Genomic DNA, 18,658 nt, shown 5'->3' on the forward strand with positions numbered 1-18,658 from the left:
ATAGTATACTTTGGTGGGGTAATTGAACAACCCTGAGGGAATCTCAAAGTAGTGGTTTGACCTTTTAAAAAATTCTTAGATTAATATGGTGAAACTTTAGGATCAATAGATACTTAACATTTTTCATTATTATTATTATCATTATTATTTTTACTTAGACTTCATCTAGGGGCGGCTAGGTGGTGTAGTGGATAAAGCATCAGCCTTGGAGTCAGGAGTACCTGGGTTCAAATCTGGTCTCAGACACTTAATAATTGCCTAGCTGTGTGGCCTTGGGCAAGCCACTTAACCCCATTTGCCTTGCAAAAAAAAACCTAAAAAAAAAGACTTCATCTAGAAGCACTTGAAGTACTGTTGTGTTTATTTCCTCTAGAATAACTGCTATTATGAGAAGTGTGCCTTAAAACTGACCCTCTTTAGCTCTGACTCAGTGGAGGTTTGATCCTGCTACTGCCATAGTTTGTGAAAGGCACTTCTAAATGTAGCAAATCAAACTTTTACACGCATTGCTTTCACAGAGCCAATAGCTTGCTGAGAATATGCAGATTCATTCATAAGGGGATTTCAGACTTCAGAAATTGCCTAAAGCCTTGGTTGACTCAGACAGCAGAGACTTAGCAGAGACCGTGCTGAAGGTGCATCTAACTGATAAGAAAGTCCATGGTCATGCAGGTAAGGGAAAGTTTACATTTCATCCTTTCTTTGAGTTTGATGTAGTTTGTTGTCTAGTACAAATACTTTGTGCATAGTAGGCACTTAATGTTTATTTTTTTCAGTTATTTCTATGTGATGAAGGATTGGCCTCTAAATACATTTTTATAGTGCTGACCCTCTATCAATTGGTCATTGAATGACAGATTTAGAGGAGAATTGGCCCTTAGAAATTGTCTAGTTTAACCTCCTCCTTTTCCATTTGAGGAAACTGTTGTATTTGTTTAGCTTTTGGATTTAATTTTCATTTTTTTTTCAATCTTTCACCTATAGAATTATTTTTTTCCTATTTGACCTGGGGTTTAAAAATGATATAACCATCATTTTTTAGGCATTGGTTAGGCATTGGTTTTAAGTTCTGGTTCAGACCTATGGTCTTGTTTTTTTAAAGAACATGAAGAAAGAAATAGTGAATAAAGTAGGCAAATGTGAAATTATGTAGTGACTTCTGAAATATCCATTGTTTTGTGTTACTTTTTAAAATATCAGATTGAGAAACTTCTGCTTAGTGTATATATTCGCCATACAATGAGATAAGGAAGCATGAAAGTTCTACTTCTCTCTTTCCCCAAGTCTGTTTTCTTTTGAGATCAACTCAGCCTTTCTCCTCAGGCATGAGGTTTTGAATGTGTACATTCAGATGAATGGCAGTCTGCTCAGAGAATGACTAAGGCATCTTGGATGAATTCTGTTTTTGAAAGAGGTGGGAAAGTTACATCAGATCAACTTTTACAGTAAATGTCTTTTCCCCCCTTTCCTGTAATGACTGCCTGTGAAAAAATGCATGAGATCTCTTGTTTTGAGGAAATGAGAGTTGAGCAGCTCTATGCAAAACTCTTTCTTCACAATTAATCAAATATATTTGAATGTTAAACGGACTCTTATCAGAATCACTAATTGGCAAACTAGAAACAGATGCCATAAATGTGGCTCATGACATAAAATAACTTATTTCATCCTTTACTTGCAAAGGGAAAGACGACTATGTTGAATATAGTTTAAAATTAGTATCTTTTTCTAAAATGAGACTAATTCCTTTATTTCAGGCTCTTTAAAAGCCACTGGGCTAGACTGACTAAGATTGTAGAATTGATGGTAGTGCTTTTTTGGGAGATAATTTTGACGATTTGATTTTACCATCATTATCTGAAGGTTAAGGAATTTGTAGAGATGATTTGTTTCTTTCTTCTGTACATTTTTTAATGATATAAGAAAGGAAGAATTAAAAGTCACTTAAGTAACCTTTTGTAGCATCTCATAACCCTCATTGAACATTGTCACTTTTCTACAAACTTTATGACCCTCAAAAAGTTTTTAGTTAAACAGTGTTTGTTTGTTTAGTTTTTGTAAAGAGGAAAGAAACAGAGTCCTAAAAGTGGATGAAATTCATAGTTTATGAGCAATAAGCTCTGCAGACTCTTGGATTAAGTTTTGTTCATGAGAACATGTTGTGTCTCTCGGCCCCAAAATATTAATAACTATAAACACTTTTTGTTTTTCAGCTCAGTGACCTCCAAATTTTTTTCAAGTGCCCTTACTAATAAAAAATTTAAGGTGTTAGTCCCAAAGTATGTACATTTATTTACTTATACATGATATTTATATTCTCATACTAATACTTTTGTACATTATATAAACATAAAATAGAAATTTCATAATGATGAGATGATGAAAGAACATTTGATCTTACAGACTTCATTGTGTAGGGAAGTGAAGTGGTCAGACCTGTGCTTTATGAAAACAGTTGTGTGAAGAATGGATTGGTGAAGGAGATATACCCAACAAAATCATATAGTCTCACCCCATCATTTTATAGATGAGCTCAGTGACTTGCTCAGCTAGTAATCAACAAATCCAGGTCCCTGATTCCAAATCCAGTCTTCTTTCTGCTCTTTTTCCTCATGGGTAGCCAAGGAGCCACAGTGGCTCTAGTGGGAAAGAGGCCAGACTTTCTTCCTGTCCTAACAGCTCTCTTGAATGAGATCATGGCCAAACCACAACATGTGGGTTGTGGCCACTCACATTGGTGGTCCAGAGAGCCAGGGATAAAGGAGCTGCATTGGTTGTCAGATCTGAAGTAACTCTGATGAAGTGCTCTTGCTGCCTGAGTTATGAGTGATAATATTAAGTAAACCTTTTAAGTTTTCACAAAGTTCAGAAGGTCATGGGGAGATGAGCTGAGAAACCTCCCCAGTCCACTTGGGTTGTCCAGTTCCATTCATGCTCAGGCCAAGTGCAGGGAGAGTTGCCAACTCTCAGGGAGGCAGGAAGTTGCCATTTATTCTGGCCAGTTTTCTTAGGGGACTTGGGGCCACAAGAGAGTCCTTGGCGGTCCCTCTCTGTCCAGAACTCCCTGACCTCACTCCTGTCAGGATTGGAAGAATTTGACTGATTTCACCTCACAGAAGTGGTGATCGTTTCTCTTTTTGATATGGCCCTTCTCACCACTGCCTCCTTACCTCCAGCCGCTCCAGCCACCCTCAGATGCTGCATTGGCCAAAAATATCAGCTTCTTCATCAGCAGCTGGAGAGGGACAAGGATTCTTTGTCTCCTTCAGACCCATTTCAGACTGAGTTTGAGTGTCATTTCCATACTGTGTCTCAGAGCACAGGAAAATAAGGCCCTGTACCCAGACCGTGAGAGAACTCCCTAGGATGTTTTTGAGGTAAATTTAACAGATTCTCAATCACCTCATAAGGATGTTCATCACTGATAAAAACAAGGTAGAAATAAAGAGAGCAAATCTGTCAGTGCTGTGACACCACCTAGGAAGGGGATGATCTACAAAGAAAATTTCCACCCAGGGCCAAAGAGAGAGAGGAGGGATTGAGGATGGGCCTCAGTCTCCCCAGTATCACCCCCTCCACCAGGGGAAGGCAGGCCCCTGGTGGGCAGGAAAGATGGGGAGGGTAAGCTGTGGAGGTGGGAGCCCCTGGATAGCCTACACAGCCATTCCTGGGAGAGTTTCTCTTTAGGGAAGTGCCCCTTCCACATGGGAGGAAGCATGAATATGCTGTCACCCTAAGTGGAGCCCTAGTTTCATTGTGCTAGTTTTATTTCTCTATTTAGGGACTTATTCAAGTAATTAAAAAAAACCAAAGACCCAACACAACTTCAGTGCCAGTACATCTTTCCTGGGTTCCTGACCTAGAATTTTCCACATGAATTAGGTGGCAGTTAACTCATGTTCCATGATCTTCCCCCGAAACTTTTTTTAGATTTTTTTTTTTTGCAAGGCAAACGGGGTTAAGTGGCTTGCCCAAGGCCACACGGCTAGGTAATTATTAAGTGTCTGAGACCAGATTTGAACCCAGGTACTCCTGACTCCAGGGCTGGTGCTTTATCCACTGCACCACCTAGCCGCCCCTCCCCCTAAACTTTTAAGGAAGATTTAAAAAACCTTTGAAAAGGAGGGGAAGGATAAGAAATTACTCACATACGTTTAGTTCTTCCTGTGACTTCAATTATCTACCCTTCAATAATCTACCCTCCCCACAATTGCCACTCCCCTCCCCATGCTGTCACCTCTTTTTCCTGGCAGCTAAGTAGCCTAACAGTTAGGTCAATACATAATAACTGACTTAATTGTTGAGCCCATTCCAGAAGTGACTAGGACTCTAAAGCCAGGAAGACCTGAGTTCAGATCTGGTTCTGATACTTAGTACCAATATATCTTGGAACAAGTCAAGCCCTGTCCTCAGTGTCCTCATCTCTAAACAATTCTAGCACTCCCAGCTCTGTTGTGAGAAGAAAATGAGGAAATATTTATATACTGCTTCATAACCCTTAAAACACTAGTGAATGCTATCATCATTATTGTTATTATTATATAAAAGTCATTTCTACAGGTTCTGTAGAAATAGTGCTAAATAACAGACACACAGACACATACCCCTACTTTTATGTCTTTGTGGGATCCTCTCAAAAAAAAGTGTTTGACTTTTGTCTCATGAACCATACTTGCCTTTTCCTACCAGCCTCTTTGTTTTTCCAGAATGGTCATTTATGATTGGCCAGGGTTTCTGTCATGTAATTCATGTGCTCTGTGGTCTTATCCAGAATTAGCCAGGAATGCTGTCATACAATTCATCAGCTCTACGGCCTTTCCTCTTAACTTTGGGGGAAACTCCACCATTTCAAAAGTGGGTAAAGGACAAGAAGCTACGCCCCCAGGCTTAGTCCCATGACTTCAGTTAAAAATGTAAACTCCTTCCACTTCCTGTCCCCACCTACTACTAGCCTGATAATTAGGTCAGTAAATTATACCACTTCCTTGCCTGAAATTGTTTGACTTTTCTCTTGCTCCTTTCTCTTTTTCTTTCCTTTTCTGGTAGTAATAGAATTATCCTATGATTAAAGTAAGCACTTAGACAACTGTCTAAAGTCAAACCAAATGAAGAAATGAATTTTTGTTTTCTTTCTCTGATGTCATATTGACTCATGAACTTGCGGACCAGGACAGAACAACTTTTCTAATCAACTCTTGGTCTCAGAATTAGATAAACATGGGACCTAGAATCAGGAATGAGCAATAGGACTACCAATTAGAAAGAATAGGATTAGAAAATTTCATAAGTGAGGGATAAAAAAGATTTTTAAAAAGGATAAAAAAAGGTCAACAAAGAGAAATGAATTTTTGTCAAGTAAAGCCATGAATGGAGCAACTAAGCAGTGCCAGCCCTGGAATCAGGAAGACCTGAGTTCCAATGTGGCTTGAGTGACCTACTAGCTGTTTTGCCTCTTGTCCCTCATCTGTAAAATGAGCTGGAGAAGGAAATAGATCCACTCCGGGATCTTTACCAAGAAAACCCCAAATGGGGTCATAGAGAGATACAACTGAAATAACTAAGCAATAATAGTGTAGAAGATTTTAAAATTAAATTATAATGAGACCAATGTTTTGGTATTCATCTCCAACTCCTCATGTTCTGAGAAGCTATAGTAGCTATTGATCACTTTCAGTTCTTGAGTGGTTAAATAAGAAAGCATGGGTGACTACAGATGTTTTTAAAGACTGGCCTTCAAGTAATTTTAACCCAACTTGTTGAAAAATATTGCTGGAATGACAGTATCACATTTAAAATATTAAATAATGTTCCACTTCATCCAGCTATGCCGGTAGTTGGCAGCTAGGTGGCATAGTGGATAGAGCACTGCCTTGGAGTCAAAAGGACTGGAATGCAAATATGACCTCAGACAACTGACACTAATTATCTGTGTGACCCTGGGCAAGTCACTTAATCCTGATTGCCTTGCATCCAGAGCTATCTCCAGTCATCCTGATTCATATCTGGCCACTGGTTTCCGATGACTCTGGAGGAGAAGGTGAGGCTGGTGACTTAGCACAGCATCCCCCTCACTCAAATCCTATTCATATGTTTGTCATGGCATCACCTCCCTAATGGCAGGGTCTTCTTCAAGAATGAAGGACAAAAAAAATTATATCTGTGCCATCACTGTCCTGGTCAATACTAGTTTCAGTTCATAAGGACTTCTAAGATAACCCTCTCTTACTGCCTCTAAACACAGATCCTTGGAAACTGAAGATTCCCTCTGGTTATACTGATTTTTGACTGACTCCTTGTTCTGGAGTGAGAAAAGTCAAGGTTATATCTTGCTGAATTTCTTGATCATTACTTCTAGATTCATCATTTTGCTAGAACAGTTGAAGCTGGGTGGGTTGACCCCTGTTCAGGTAGACATTTTGGCCAGAAGTCCTCATTGATTGACTCTGACTGGTTATCAAATGGAAGAGGAATTGCACTTGCTTGACTCGGCCCTAGTTACAATTAGATAAAGTTCAACATAAGGAAAAACTTCGTAAAAATCAGCATAGTCATGAACAGAAGAAAGAGCCACTTTGGGACAAGGGAGTCCCCTATCACCAAAGTTCTCCTTGTTAAGGATATTATAGGTTGACTTCACAGTTCAGCTAAGATGTGACTAGATAATTACTATCATCTCTTCCAACTTTAGCTCTATTCTGTGCTAAACCGAGTCAGGAGAAACCAAGGTTCAATTGCTGCTTTTAATAGATACTATTTATGATTCCAGACGAGTCATTGAATCTCATTGTACCTCAGTTTCTTGATCTAGAAAATAGAAACAATACCACTGGGTTATTTTGAGATAAACTACTGTAAAGTTAAAGCCCTGTGTAAATGTAATCTATGACCCATTTCTATTTACCCTGCCTTATAACTCTGGCATACAAGTTGGATAAGCCAAGATCATGAAGAAGCAATCATAATACTTACCTATTAAGTTCCCATCTTTTTCTCACTCTCCAAACATCTAGAATCATTTAAAATAAAATGAAAGCACACCCACACATGACACAGCCAGTATCATTGTTCTAGTGTCTGTATATTATGAAATATTTTTTATACCAAATGACTCTTTTAGGAGGTCTTAATTCTCTGATTTTGCCCTTTAATGAACTTCACATTCTCCTTACAGACTTGAAGCTTTCTGTGCTGCTTCTAGAGCAACTAGAATATTTGTACATGCTATATGTGACATATAGTTGAGTTTAGGAAATGACAGTTCACACAAACTTCTCTTAATTAGCCTTAATTGGCTGGGAAAGACCTTAATTCATATTCAGTGGCACTGTTGAATCTTAGTAATTTCGGTATTTGACAGAGGGGGAATCACAAAGGTTATACAGATATCTAGTGCTGAAGATCCTTCATTTTCTGTTCCAGGAATGAGAACAGTGCTTTTATAAAGCTCAGAAATACTCTGCTTTTATAGTGTAGAGGGAACCCCATTTCCAGGATGGTTCTTGTTAAGGTATGTAAGAAAGACAAAAGGTCAGAGAGTCACAGAATAGTGAGTACAAAAAGACCTTAGGAGAATATCTAGTCCAGCCCATTCATTTGATAGTATTATTATACCAAGTCTGCTGCCCTTTTCCACTGCACCTTTTGGGCTGTAGCTAATATCCTGCTCTTAGGCCAGTTATAGGGCAGGGTAAGTGGGGATGGATCATAGACTACATTCCAAATACATTATGTATTTGAAACTCTGACTTTGACTTGTGGTATTCCGAATCTTAGATCTGTTTTTTAATCTCTATGATTCATGATCCCCAAGTTTGTAAAATGAGACTTTGTTAATTCAGACTCCATGGAGTTAGAATTTGTGAAAGTTAAATGCACATTAGACGGGTTTACTCTTTTACTCTCTAAAGAGAAAATTAATAGTATAAACAAGAGCATAGGATCTATATTTAATTCACTTAACAGAACAGACTGTTTTGAGACTTTGATACATTGTATGCAAATAGGCTTGCTTATTATAAATCATTCCTATCTATTCATTAAAGCAGGACATGTGCCTGGAATGACTTTAACAATCACAATTAGGTTGCCCTTGAAAGTAATAAAATTGCATTTAAAAAAAAAATCCTGTAATTAAGAACTCTCACTAATTTAGTCTTTCTCTCAATTATTTAGTGAGGTTTTGTTGTAATGCCCTTTCTTCTTCAAAGGCATTATGAGAATTGAAAGTGTTTGGTTTTTTAAATCTGCTTGTTCAAGCTCCTTGAAGATATGTATACTTTAAATAAAAAAGGAATGCTTATGAGTAATTATCAGGAATTACTTCTACCACCACAGCAGGTTTTGTAGGAGAGCTACTTATTGAAGCCCACTGCTTCTTTTACCTCTTTTTATTCCTATCCTATGTAAGGATGCTACCTTGCAGTACCACCCATCCTAGCTTCACAGAGCCCTACTTTGATCCTGGCTCCTTATGTCTCCTGTGCCAGACTTAAAACATCCCAGGCAATCTAATCTGGCAAGTAAGTACAAGAAAGGATTTATTTATTTATTTATTTTTTAATGGGAAAAGTGGCCCTCACAGATCTTGTTTCTCATTAACATTTTTCCAATCATTGCTGGAAAGTAATAATAATTGGTGGTATATGTGTGCATATAATAAAATGAAAACTAGCATACTAGATTAGCTAGAGATCTGATCCAAATTAAAATCAGGATAATCTTGTTCAAACTCTGCCTCTGATACATACTGAGCTCATGACTCTGGAAAAGTCATTTACTTTCTAAAGGACCACAAGAATCTTGCTTTTCTGGATGGATAATATGGTTCTCAACTTCCATTTTAGGTGTACAGGAAGCTTATAGCATTCTTTCTAATGAGATGTTAAAATGCCTTTAAATGTGATCTTTATATTATGAATTGTATTAAAATGGTAATAACCATTTGACAAATAAAATAAATTGGGCAGCTTGATGATGACTGGCCTTGGAGTCATAATTGGCTGTGTGGCCCTGGGAAAGTCACTTCTTTGAGAATGAAGTATAAACATAATGAAACAAATTGGTCATATTCTGGTGTCTCCCTGAATTAGGGGAGCCATTCAAAGATTAGAACAGTTGGGGAGTAAAACCCTGAAGGAGAGATTTCTCTGTCTTCTTCCCACCATGGTTTTTCCCCCCAACTAATGATTTTTTGTCCTTTGTTCTAAAGAAGACCAAGACATTAGGAAGGTGATGCCATGACAAGTACATGAATTGGATTTGAATGAGGAGAGCTGTGCTAAGTCACCAGCCTCTCTTTCTCTTCTAGAGCCATCTGAATCCGGTGGCCAGATACGAATCAGGATGACTGGAAATGGCCCTGGATGTGAGGCAATCAGGGTTAAGTGACTAGCCCAAGGTCACACAGCTAGTAAGTGTCAGTTGTCTGAGACCAGATTTGAACTCCCCACTTGACTCCAAGGCTCTATGCAGTGCCCACCTAGCTACCCGATTAGTAACCATAGACCCAAGGGGAATTTTGGGGAGGACTTATAATTGTTATCTACTGACATGACTATTAATGAGAAGCACTCTGATAGGGGTTCTGACTTTTTTTTATTAGGAGTTCAGACTTACAGGATAACCTCACAGAACATGAAGTAGCAACAACTTTCTTGAAGCCCAATCATCAGGTAGAAATATACTTTAGGTTAGTATCCCAGAGGGGGTTCTGTATCTCTCCTTTGTGGAGAAGGTGCCAATTTGCATGGGTGGAGGAAACTGCTCACCTGGAAATCTTGTCACTTCTGCAATCAATCTATTTCCACAAATAGACACACAAACATGTGTGCACTGTTCTAAGATTTGCAGCATGATTTCTTTAAAACAAATAGCATATGGTATAAATATTATTTTCATGAAGGAGGCTCATTCTAAAGCTACTAAGTTTTTTGTTTTTTTAGATTTTTGCAAGGCAAATTGGGGTTAAATCCTTTACCCAAGGCCACACAGCTAGGTAATTATTAAGTATCTGAGGTCGGGTTTGAACTCAGGTCCTCCTGACTCCAGGGCCGGTGCTCTATCCACTGCACCACCTAGCTGCCCCTGAAGCTACTGAGTTTTGCAAGTGGGATTTTAACCCATCTTTGCTGATTCAAAGTCCATCTCTTTTCCAACTACAAAAGTGAATGCAAACTTATGTAGTGTGTCATATTGACTCATAATATTTTTGAGCAGACTTAATAATTACCCTCCACAAGCTTGTCTGAATTAGATTGATATATTAACTATAGAACTTTTGAAAATTCCAGCTTTATTATTTTGAGTTATAGTGATTGGTAGCAAAGTCTATGAAAAATCTATCCTGGTTAAATACTTATGATTTTTAAAAATGTTAAACTGATAATAGAGTGTTGTTCTTACTGTTCCCTTGTGTCCAACTCTTTTGTTACCCCATTTGGGATTTTCGTAGCAAAGATACTGGAGTGGTTTGCCATTTCTTCTCAATTTCATTTTGTAGATTAGGAAACTGAGGCAAATGCCCAAGATCCAACTAGTAAGTGTCTGAGGCCAGATTTGACTGTAGAAGATATTTTCCTGTCTTCAGACCTAGCATTCTATCCATTGTACCACCTAGCTGGGATAAGTAGTAGACCATATTATTTTATTGCTCTAAGGAACTCCCTTCATTGATGCTGAGGGTACCTGCCTAGAGAACCCAGCTAGAATGTAACAGACTTGAATCACCTGGTCTTTCTGCCATTAAGACCAACTCTCTCTGCTAGGTTACCTCTCCAACTAATAATAGTTATTAAATGTTCAATTTGGGTAAAATTTATGGAGTGAACTGGTATTACTGTAAGCTCCATGGGGGAAGGAATCATATATACTCAGGAGTGTGCTAGCACCACCCCTTACCTAATTAGACTTTAGAAAGTAATAGGGGGAAATGTTAATTAAGTAGATTAAAAAGTGTTGTGTATATACTTTTCTCCCTTGAGTACTGGTTATTAAATATTTACCAGCATACTTAAGTATACTTAAACTTTTTATTTTTCCTGGATCCTAGGACAGTAGTTTGAATAGAATTATTTTAAGGTGTTTTTTTTTAAGGGACAGTCAATCATTCTATTTGGAGGAAACAGGATTTGACTCTGTTTAAAAATGTTTGTCTTTTAGAGTAAATTAGGTTAATACTTCAGTTTTTTAAAAGAACTAATGCTTGGGGAAACTTTTATTTTAATAGTGATAGGTAGACTAATCAGAAGAAACCCAAGAAGTTTAATTTTAAGTTATTTGAAAGATATTGCTGGAGTTCAAAATGAGACAAATGAATTTAATAGTTTGGATTTTTTATTTTAAAAATTTCAAAATTGTTTGGGAGCTATCACAGATGTGCATCAATATTAATTTTGCACATAGTACCCTTACTTTTATATGTATACAAATCATAAGTGACCATATTCTCTTATTTTATCTGAACTTAAATAAAAAAAGAGAAAATTTCCAATTTGGGGAATACAAAAGGAGAAATAGAGATATGAAACCATGACTTTTTTTATATGTATACCTTTTTTAAAAAATGGACAAGTGCTCCTACAGTTTACATAAAGGAAGTAGAGTGACCTGCCCTAGCTCTTTGGCCCAGGATCCTGGCAGTACCAGCACACCCCTGGGAAGGGACAGGAGGCAGCATGTGTACTGAGGATGAACCCAGCCACAGTGTTCTATCTTCTCAACCTGCCTTGGGAATAGCTCATAGAGGGCCCAAACACCAGGCCTGCTTCCAACCAAGCCCCTCAGCTAATGCCCGACTGATGCTGGGTAACAAGAAGATGTTACTGCTGTGGTAAAATGATGGGAAGAGGAGCAGCCTTTAGGAAACGATCATGGGAAATGAATATGGAGTTGATGGTTCCAGGGCCCTCACATTTACCTTCACAATTCACTGTGTATTCTGACCTAGTCTCTAATGTTGGTCTGACAGATAAGAAAATAGTATCTTATTGCATGGAATCATAGGTTCTTTCCTGGGTCACTGGGGATTTTGGAAATGAGTTCTAATAAATAGGCCTCTAAAGAAATTACAGATGTCTGGTGTGTTCTTCAAATAGGGCTTTTTTTCACTTTCATTTTCATTTTTAGACTTCTGAAGTTAATGGCACTGACCTGCACAGTTTCCAGTGCTAAGAAGTCTGTTTTAGTTTTGCCCTTAGGTTTTAATTGTTTTACTTCTATGTTGAATCAAAAAAAAATCCCCTTCAATAATTAGTCATATTTTTGGTGAATTTTTTTGTCTCCCTCCCAAGTACTGTATTACATTGACTTTTACCTTCCTCCCTTTTCTCTTTGTTATTTGTATTTATAATCTTGCAATACCCTAGGCAAGGGCCTGAATGAGGGCAATGGAAAATTCAGAGATATGTGAGTGATGTTGCTATGGTAGAAGTGATTAGACTTAATGGATAATGGTGTAAAGGAATGGAATAGTAAATAAGCCTGGGTAACTTAGAGGACAGGTATCTAGGTGGTATGGGAGATACAGTGAGAACCCTGGAGTCAGGAGAACCTGAGTTCAAATGTGACCTCAGATATTTATCAGCTGTTTGATACTAGGCAAAGACCCTTAACCTTTTTTGCCTCAGTTTCCTCATCTGTAAAATGAGCCAGAGAAAGAAATGACAAATCACTTCTCTTATCATTGCTAAGAAACCCAAATGAGATTATGAAGAGTCAGAGACAACAGAACCCAACAACAAAAGTTCATTTGGAGCAAAGACTAGGCAGAAATGCCGAGAAGAAAATTGTTCTACCTTCATGCTTGAGAAGAAAATGTACACTATTTGTTGTCATCCTTACTAGGGAAGGGAAAGGAATAAATATTTATATAGTTTTTATTAAATATTTATGTATATTTATATAGTATTATGTAGTGCTAAGCACTTTTGACAAATTTTATCGCCTTTGATCCTAAAAACATCCACTGCTGTTGTTATCCCTATTTTATGAATGAGGAAACTGAAGTTAAAGGACTTTCCCAAGGTCTCACAGCTGGTAAATGACTTGAAGCCCAGCACTCTAACCACCGAATCACCAGCTATACCACCAGTTACCCCTAACTCCCCAGCTTTCTTTCATCTTCTAATCATTTCTCATTCATCTCAATAAACTCTACATAGTTCTTGAGTTGGAAGAAGCCTCTTGGTACAGGCCCCCAATTTTACAAATGAGGAAGCTTAGGCTCAGAGAACCTACAAAAGGATCTGAATATTCCAGTCACCCCAGCTCCAGAGCCAGTTAGTGTTTCTTTCTACTCTACTAGTGGTATTGGAATTGATTCCATTAACTCAGATACCTTCCTCTCCTAGGTTCAAAGTCTTGAAAAGAAATTCATTGGGAATCAATAATATAACAAAATCATTAACATAGCCAAACAAAAAACATTCAAAGCCTTTTTATTTTTAAAACCATCAGCACTGGGGAGAACCCCTTTTCTGTATGAGGAATAATATCCCATTATGCCTATCTTGTTCTGTTTTTTCAAAATATATTACTTTTGATATTGCATCATCTTTTGTCCTTTTAATTTATTTTGATACTTAGATGCTAGTAAGCACAAGCTGATTTTTGTTACTGCACAATGTACTTATAATAAAATCAGATTTTTTAATGATGAAGTATAATAAGGACTTAGGAAACAGAAATCCATGACCTTATTGCATCAATTTCCCCAATGTGTCCAGGTTTGCAAGAATGAAATTCAGGAACACATTCAAACACAGAGTGGAACCTTTTGGTGAATTTTAGCATTTCTCCTTTGGGTTTTACACACTGCAGTGTGTGTTAAGATTAGAGAAAACTCTCTCATTCAATCAGTGCTGCAGCTGGTGTTTTGTTTGGTTACTTTGCTCATTGCCTGATCTTTAAATAATATTGAAAAACAGACTTTAAAATAAACCTTGAATAGATGTGACCTTTAGAGAAGCAGTTGCTTCAATAATTAAACTTTCTTTCCTCCCTGCACATTGCTTTAATCCTCTACCTCTCCCCCCCCCACTTAATTGGGAAGATTATGTCAGAGAATTCCATACATTTCTTCACTTTTTGTACTGTATGATCTACTCATGACTACATAATCCAAAGAGAGTATACTCAAATTTCTCTTACATTTTTCTGAGACCTGGCCTCTACATAATTTGCTTGTGGCATATCATATGATTCTTCCCTCACTAAGGATTCATTTAATATTCTCACTTCTTGATTATGCTGTCTACCCTACAGAAAATAAAACTGATAGGCGTGCTACTGAGCAAGAATTTAAAGGGAAAAATACTCTTTTTCTGTGTGTGTGTGTGTGTGTGTGTGTGTGTGTGAGAGAGAGAGAGAGAGAAAACATGTTTTTTTATTTGGTTTCTACAGGGATGTTTTGGTTTTTTAGTCTCCTCCCCTTCAGATTGACTCAAACTTTGCTTTCATTATAAAAAGTATGTACTAAATGGACTGGGAGTGGTAGTAATGTTCCAGGACTGAAATCCTCATCACTGAGAGAGGTCTCACTTGAGACTCTTTTTCATGAATGAAGAGTACAGCAACTCTCAGAAGGTAATGATTTGATGTTTCAGAAATTATAAATGGCCATAGCTTTGTCGCTGCCTGCTAGAAATGATCAGTTTTCTACAGACAGGATAACACTTGTTTTCTCTTGTGTCTTAAATTCTCTTGCAATTTTCCAAGGTGATCACATTGTTGTTATGGTAACCATAGGAAGGTTTCTCTCTTTATGATTGTTTAGCTGGAGCAGATTTACTTTGATAAACTCCATAGGATGTTTTTCTCTTTGCTTTAAGAAACAAGAACAGCCAAATGCATAAATATTTATTTGGGTTGTTTTTTGGGCAGTTTCTTGTGAGACTTCAGTATAAGGAGTTCCGATTTTTGTAGGTGGTTTCAGTGTAACAAAAAGATTAAAATCAATTCCAGATAGATTCCTCTGCTCCCATAGGACTTGCTGAATTTAATTTAGAGGTGCATTAGGGGTTCCCATACTTGGGGTTCATAACTTTGATTTTATTATATTTAAGAGTTAGGATTTATTACCAGAAGGATAATGCAGTTTGGTTAGTATCTGAGTTAACTGGTGTTAGTAGTGTTGTAGCTATAACTTGTTCTTTTTCTGTTAATATTTGAGAATAGGGGCAGTTTGAGTGATGCATCCTCTTTGGTACTTCACCCAAAATGTCCCTTAGGAAAGAAAATTTTGAGGACAGTCTGAGCCCTGGTTTTCCTTGTAATATCTCTCACAATGTACTTTATTGTGACCTGAGACTTTCCAACTTCAAGAAAGTTTTTAAGTCTAAGAGGAAGATGATGCGCTTGTTTCCAATTTGGAGCAACAGAATTTTTCCTTGAGGAAATAAAATAAAGCAAGCTTCATTGATGTTAAGGAATGTGAAGGGGTCCCTTGAAAAGTCACATGAGTATTTACAGATAAGTGCCTTCTAAGGGCAGAATGAGTTTGGGTTTGGTTTGGTTGGTGGTTGTGGTAGTAGTGGTGGGTGGTTGTTTCTTAAGAGGAGAGCAAGGGAGGAATCTGAGAACTCTGAAGTGGGGAGCAAGCCCAGAGACTGCTGACAGAAGGGAGCCCCCCAGCCTTGGGGAGGGAAATGGGGATAACGCAGGACATTTCTGGGTGCAAGGGCTCTCAGGCATCCAGCGTCTGGTCCTGAATGTTCCTGTCAGAGGAGTCAAGGAAAGGTGAAACCTGCTAGAAGTCGTCATGTGAATTGGGTCGGGCTGGGGAGGCTTGTTTGTTCTCGGGGAGCTCGGGAGTGTTTAGTCAACAAGCAAACCGACGGAGGGAGACAGGGTTTCAGTGTGTGCAGCCAAGAGAAGTGGAGGTGCGAATGCACGTTCAGTGATGTCAGGGCTTACGGGAGAGGGTTTCAAAAGGCAAAGGCTGCAGTAAACAAGGTCAGAGTGTCCCTTTGTGCTGGGAGGTTTGTTTAGGGAGCTGGGAAGCAGGGCTGGGACACGGGTGAAGTCATTTGTCAAAGCAAACAAACTTTGAATTTGTGCCTTAAAAAAAAAATGCTGCTGTTTAGCCAAATTCAACCCAGGAAAGCTGAGCGTCCTTAAGGAGAACTTAGTCTTGCCTTTAGTCACTCTGTGTTTTTAAACCGTGGCCCTCCTGTCTTTACCTGACTTTCCGCTGTTACCTCCAAGGGACTGAAAATACCCCTGGAAAAGCCCTGGAATTCTCCTTCAGATTATTAGAGACTAGCGCTTTTCCTTCTACCAAAGCTGACCCTTTGAAGCACTTCCATCTCCATTTTCTTGAAGTTTTGAACCGTGAGAGGCAGCATGGCCCTGAAGCTAGATCCCCTGATCTTTAGTTAGGAAGGCCAACGTCTGACACATTCTAACTGCATGACCTTAGGTAAGGCACTTGTGGTATTCCAGGCCCTTTCTAAGACTAGAACTTCCAGAGGAATGGCCCATCTCTGGAGACGGAGAGTTTTCCATCCACGAGTTACTGGTCCAGAACCTTTGCTTCAGTCAGTCCCAACATCTCTGAGTTTCCCACTGGCCTCTAGAGTTAATCCATACTGCTACTGTAAGGAGGCCAGAGAGCAACCTTGTGGGCCTGGGTCTGAGCTGCCAACCCATTTCCTCCCCACCATGGTGTGTGTGTCTGTGTGTGTGAGGTAACAAGTTGGTCCACTCAGCTGGGTGTGTTTGTAGTAACAATAGCAGCAGTGCCACGTGGCACCCACAGAGGTCATGGCGTTGTTCTCAGAGATAGTGCACAGGTCCTCAAGAGCTTCCCAAAGAGAGAGGGAGCCTGGGGGCCTTGGGAGCTCATATGATTGGGATGACGAGGGGTGTCACACAGCAAATTGAAGAGGAGAAAATGGATCTTCTCAAGTTTCCATCTGAAAACAGAACCCTTGAGGAGGACACATCCTTCACCTTATTTCAAACAGACTCATTATGCTGGGAGACCTTAAGTAAGTTTGACTTTTTTTCAACTCAGTTTTTGTTTTTTTTCTTGTCTCACAATTCTTCTGCATGTTTTTTATTTGACCTTCCTGACTGTTAGATATTTAATATCCCCTGCAGATACTCATTTTGTTCCTCCATTGGAAAGTAGATGATAAAAACCTTCTGGGGGCATGGACCTTGTTAAAAAAAGTCAGTTGTTTTTGGTGCCCATATTCTATCTCACTTCGTATCTCTGGCTTTCCAATACCCAGTAGGATTTCAATAAATATTTGAAGTTTTTTGGGTGAGGGAGTGTGAAGGGGGGGAAAAAATACTGAGAACCTTGAGGGAAAGCCAGTGGCACAGGTAGAAGTTTTTTGATCACTGACATCAGAAAAATACAATCACTGAACTGTTGGACTTTCAGCATCCACTCTTAGTGACTTAGTTTACCACATTTGTTTACCTTTAGAGATTGAAGGTGTGTTTGTGCATGACAGATTTGACTGCAGAGAACCTTTAGGGGAGGACTCCATGGGGGGAAGGGGAGAGGTGCTGGAGGGAGTGGGCTATGGCCAATCATCAAGCTACAAGTAAATGGATGGCGCAAAAGACATCGTTGTGTAATGCTGAAAAGTTGAGATTCAGCATCAGTAATGGCATTAAATATAGAGGCAACCCACTTTGCCACCAAAGCTTGAGGATTTTTTCTCACTCATATTTAAAGTATATCTACCTTAGAGACTTAGAGATTCCAAATTTGACTACTTCAAAAATTGAAAAGAAAGAAAAAGAAAACCTAAGAAAGATCATTGACTATACAAAATACTGAGTTTCTGGCACTTGGTCCCTTATCTCAACCAAAGATCATATTACTTCACTTCCTTCAGATTCTGTTTTCCCCTCTATAAAATGTGCCTCTCAGAAATGCAAAGCCAAATAGAGAGGTGAGGATAATTTCATGATCCTAACACATTATCTTCACTTCATCAGTCAGTTATTTGAACTTGAATTGTTTTTTCCCCATTTGATTTTGAACAATATATTTGTTACTTTGAAGAAAATAGTACATTATATACTAGTGTGAGACTGAAAACCAAAAGTAATTGCTTATTTTTCTAGATCTAATACAAATTTACTGTTGGACCCTTTGAGAGACTTTTTGTGAACCTTAGTTAGCTTGCCTAAACAGTAGGAATATTGGAATTTGTCTCCTTTTTAACCTCAAAATGAAAATTTATTAAGAATTGGGATCATGTGTGTACATACATATTTTTAAAGAACTTGATCTCCTCACACATGAATAATCTGTGAATCAAAGGTAGTTTGATATTCATTTAACAAATAAGATTGAGTATCTAGAGAGAAGCTCTTTTAATGCCCTTTAATTTTTCCACAAAAATTAAATTTATGGAGATTTTGATCAGAGAGCAATTTAAAGCAAGAATGTTTTAATTAAATATTTACAGACTCTTCCTTGTTGTGGAGTGTTGAGAACTAGAACTACACCATCTCTGAGCTACCCTTCTTAATTAAAGGTGAAGGTGACATCTGCCTCCTTTCATGCCAATCAGCAGGGGGTGAGGGGTCCCAAGTGGAAGGAAGCATCCCCTCTTTCTTCCTTCCTTTTTATAGCCAGCTTTTTCCCTGGGCACTGACCCAGAAGATTATTAATGTCTCTCTCCAAATGGATGGTAAC

The sequence above is a fragment of the Macrotis lagotis genome, chromosome 7 (assembly GCF_037893015.1).
Source record: "Macrotis lagotis isolate mMagLag1 chromosome 7, bilby.v1.9.chrom.fasta, whole genome shotgun sequence".
Classification (NCBI taxonomy): Eukaryota; Metazoa; Chordata; class Mammalia; order Peramelemorphia; family Peramelidae; genus Macrotis; species Macrotis lagotis.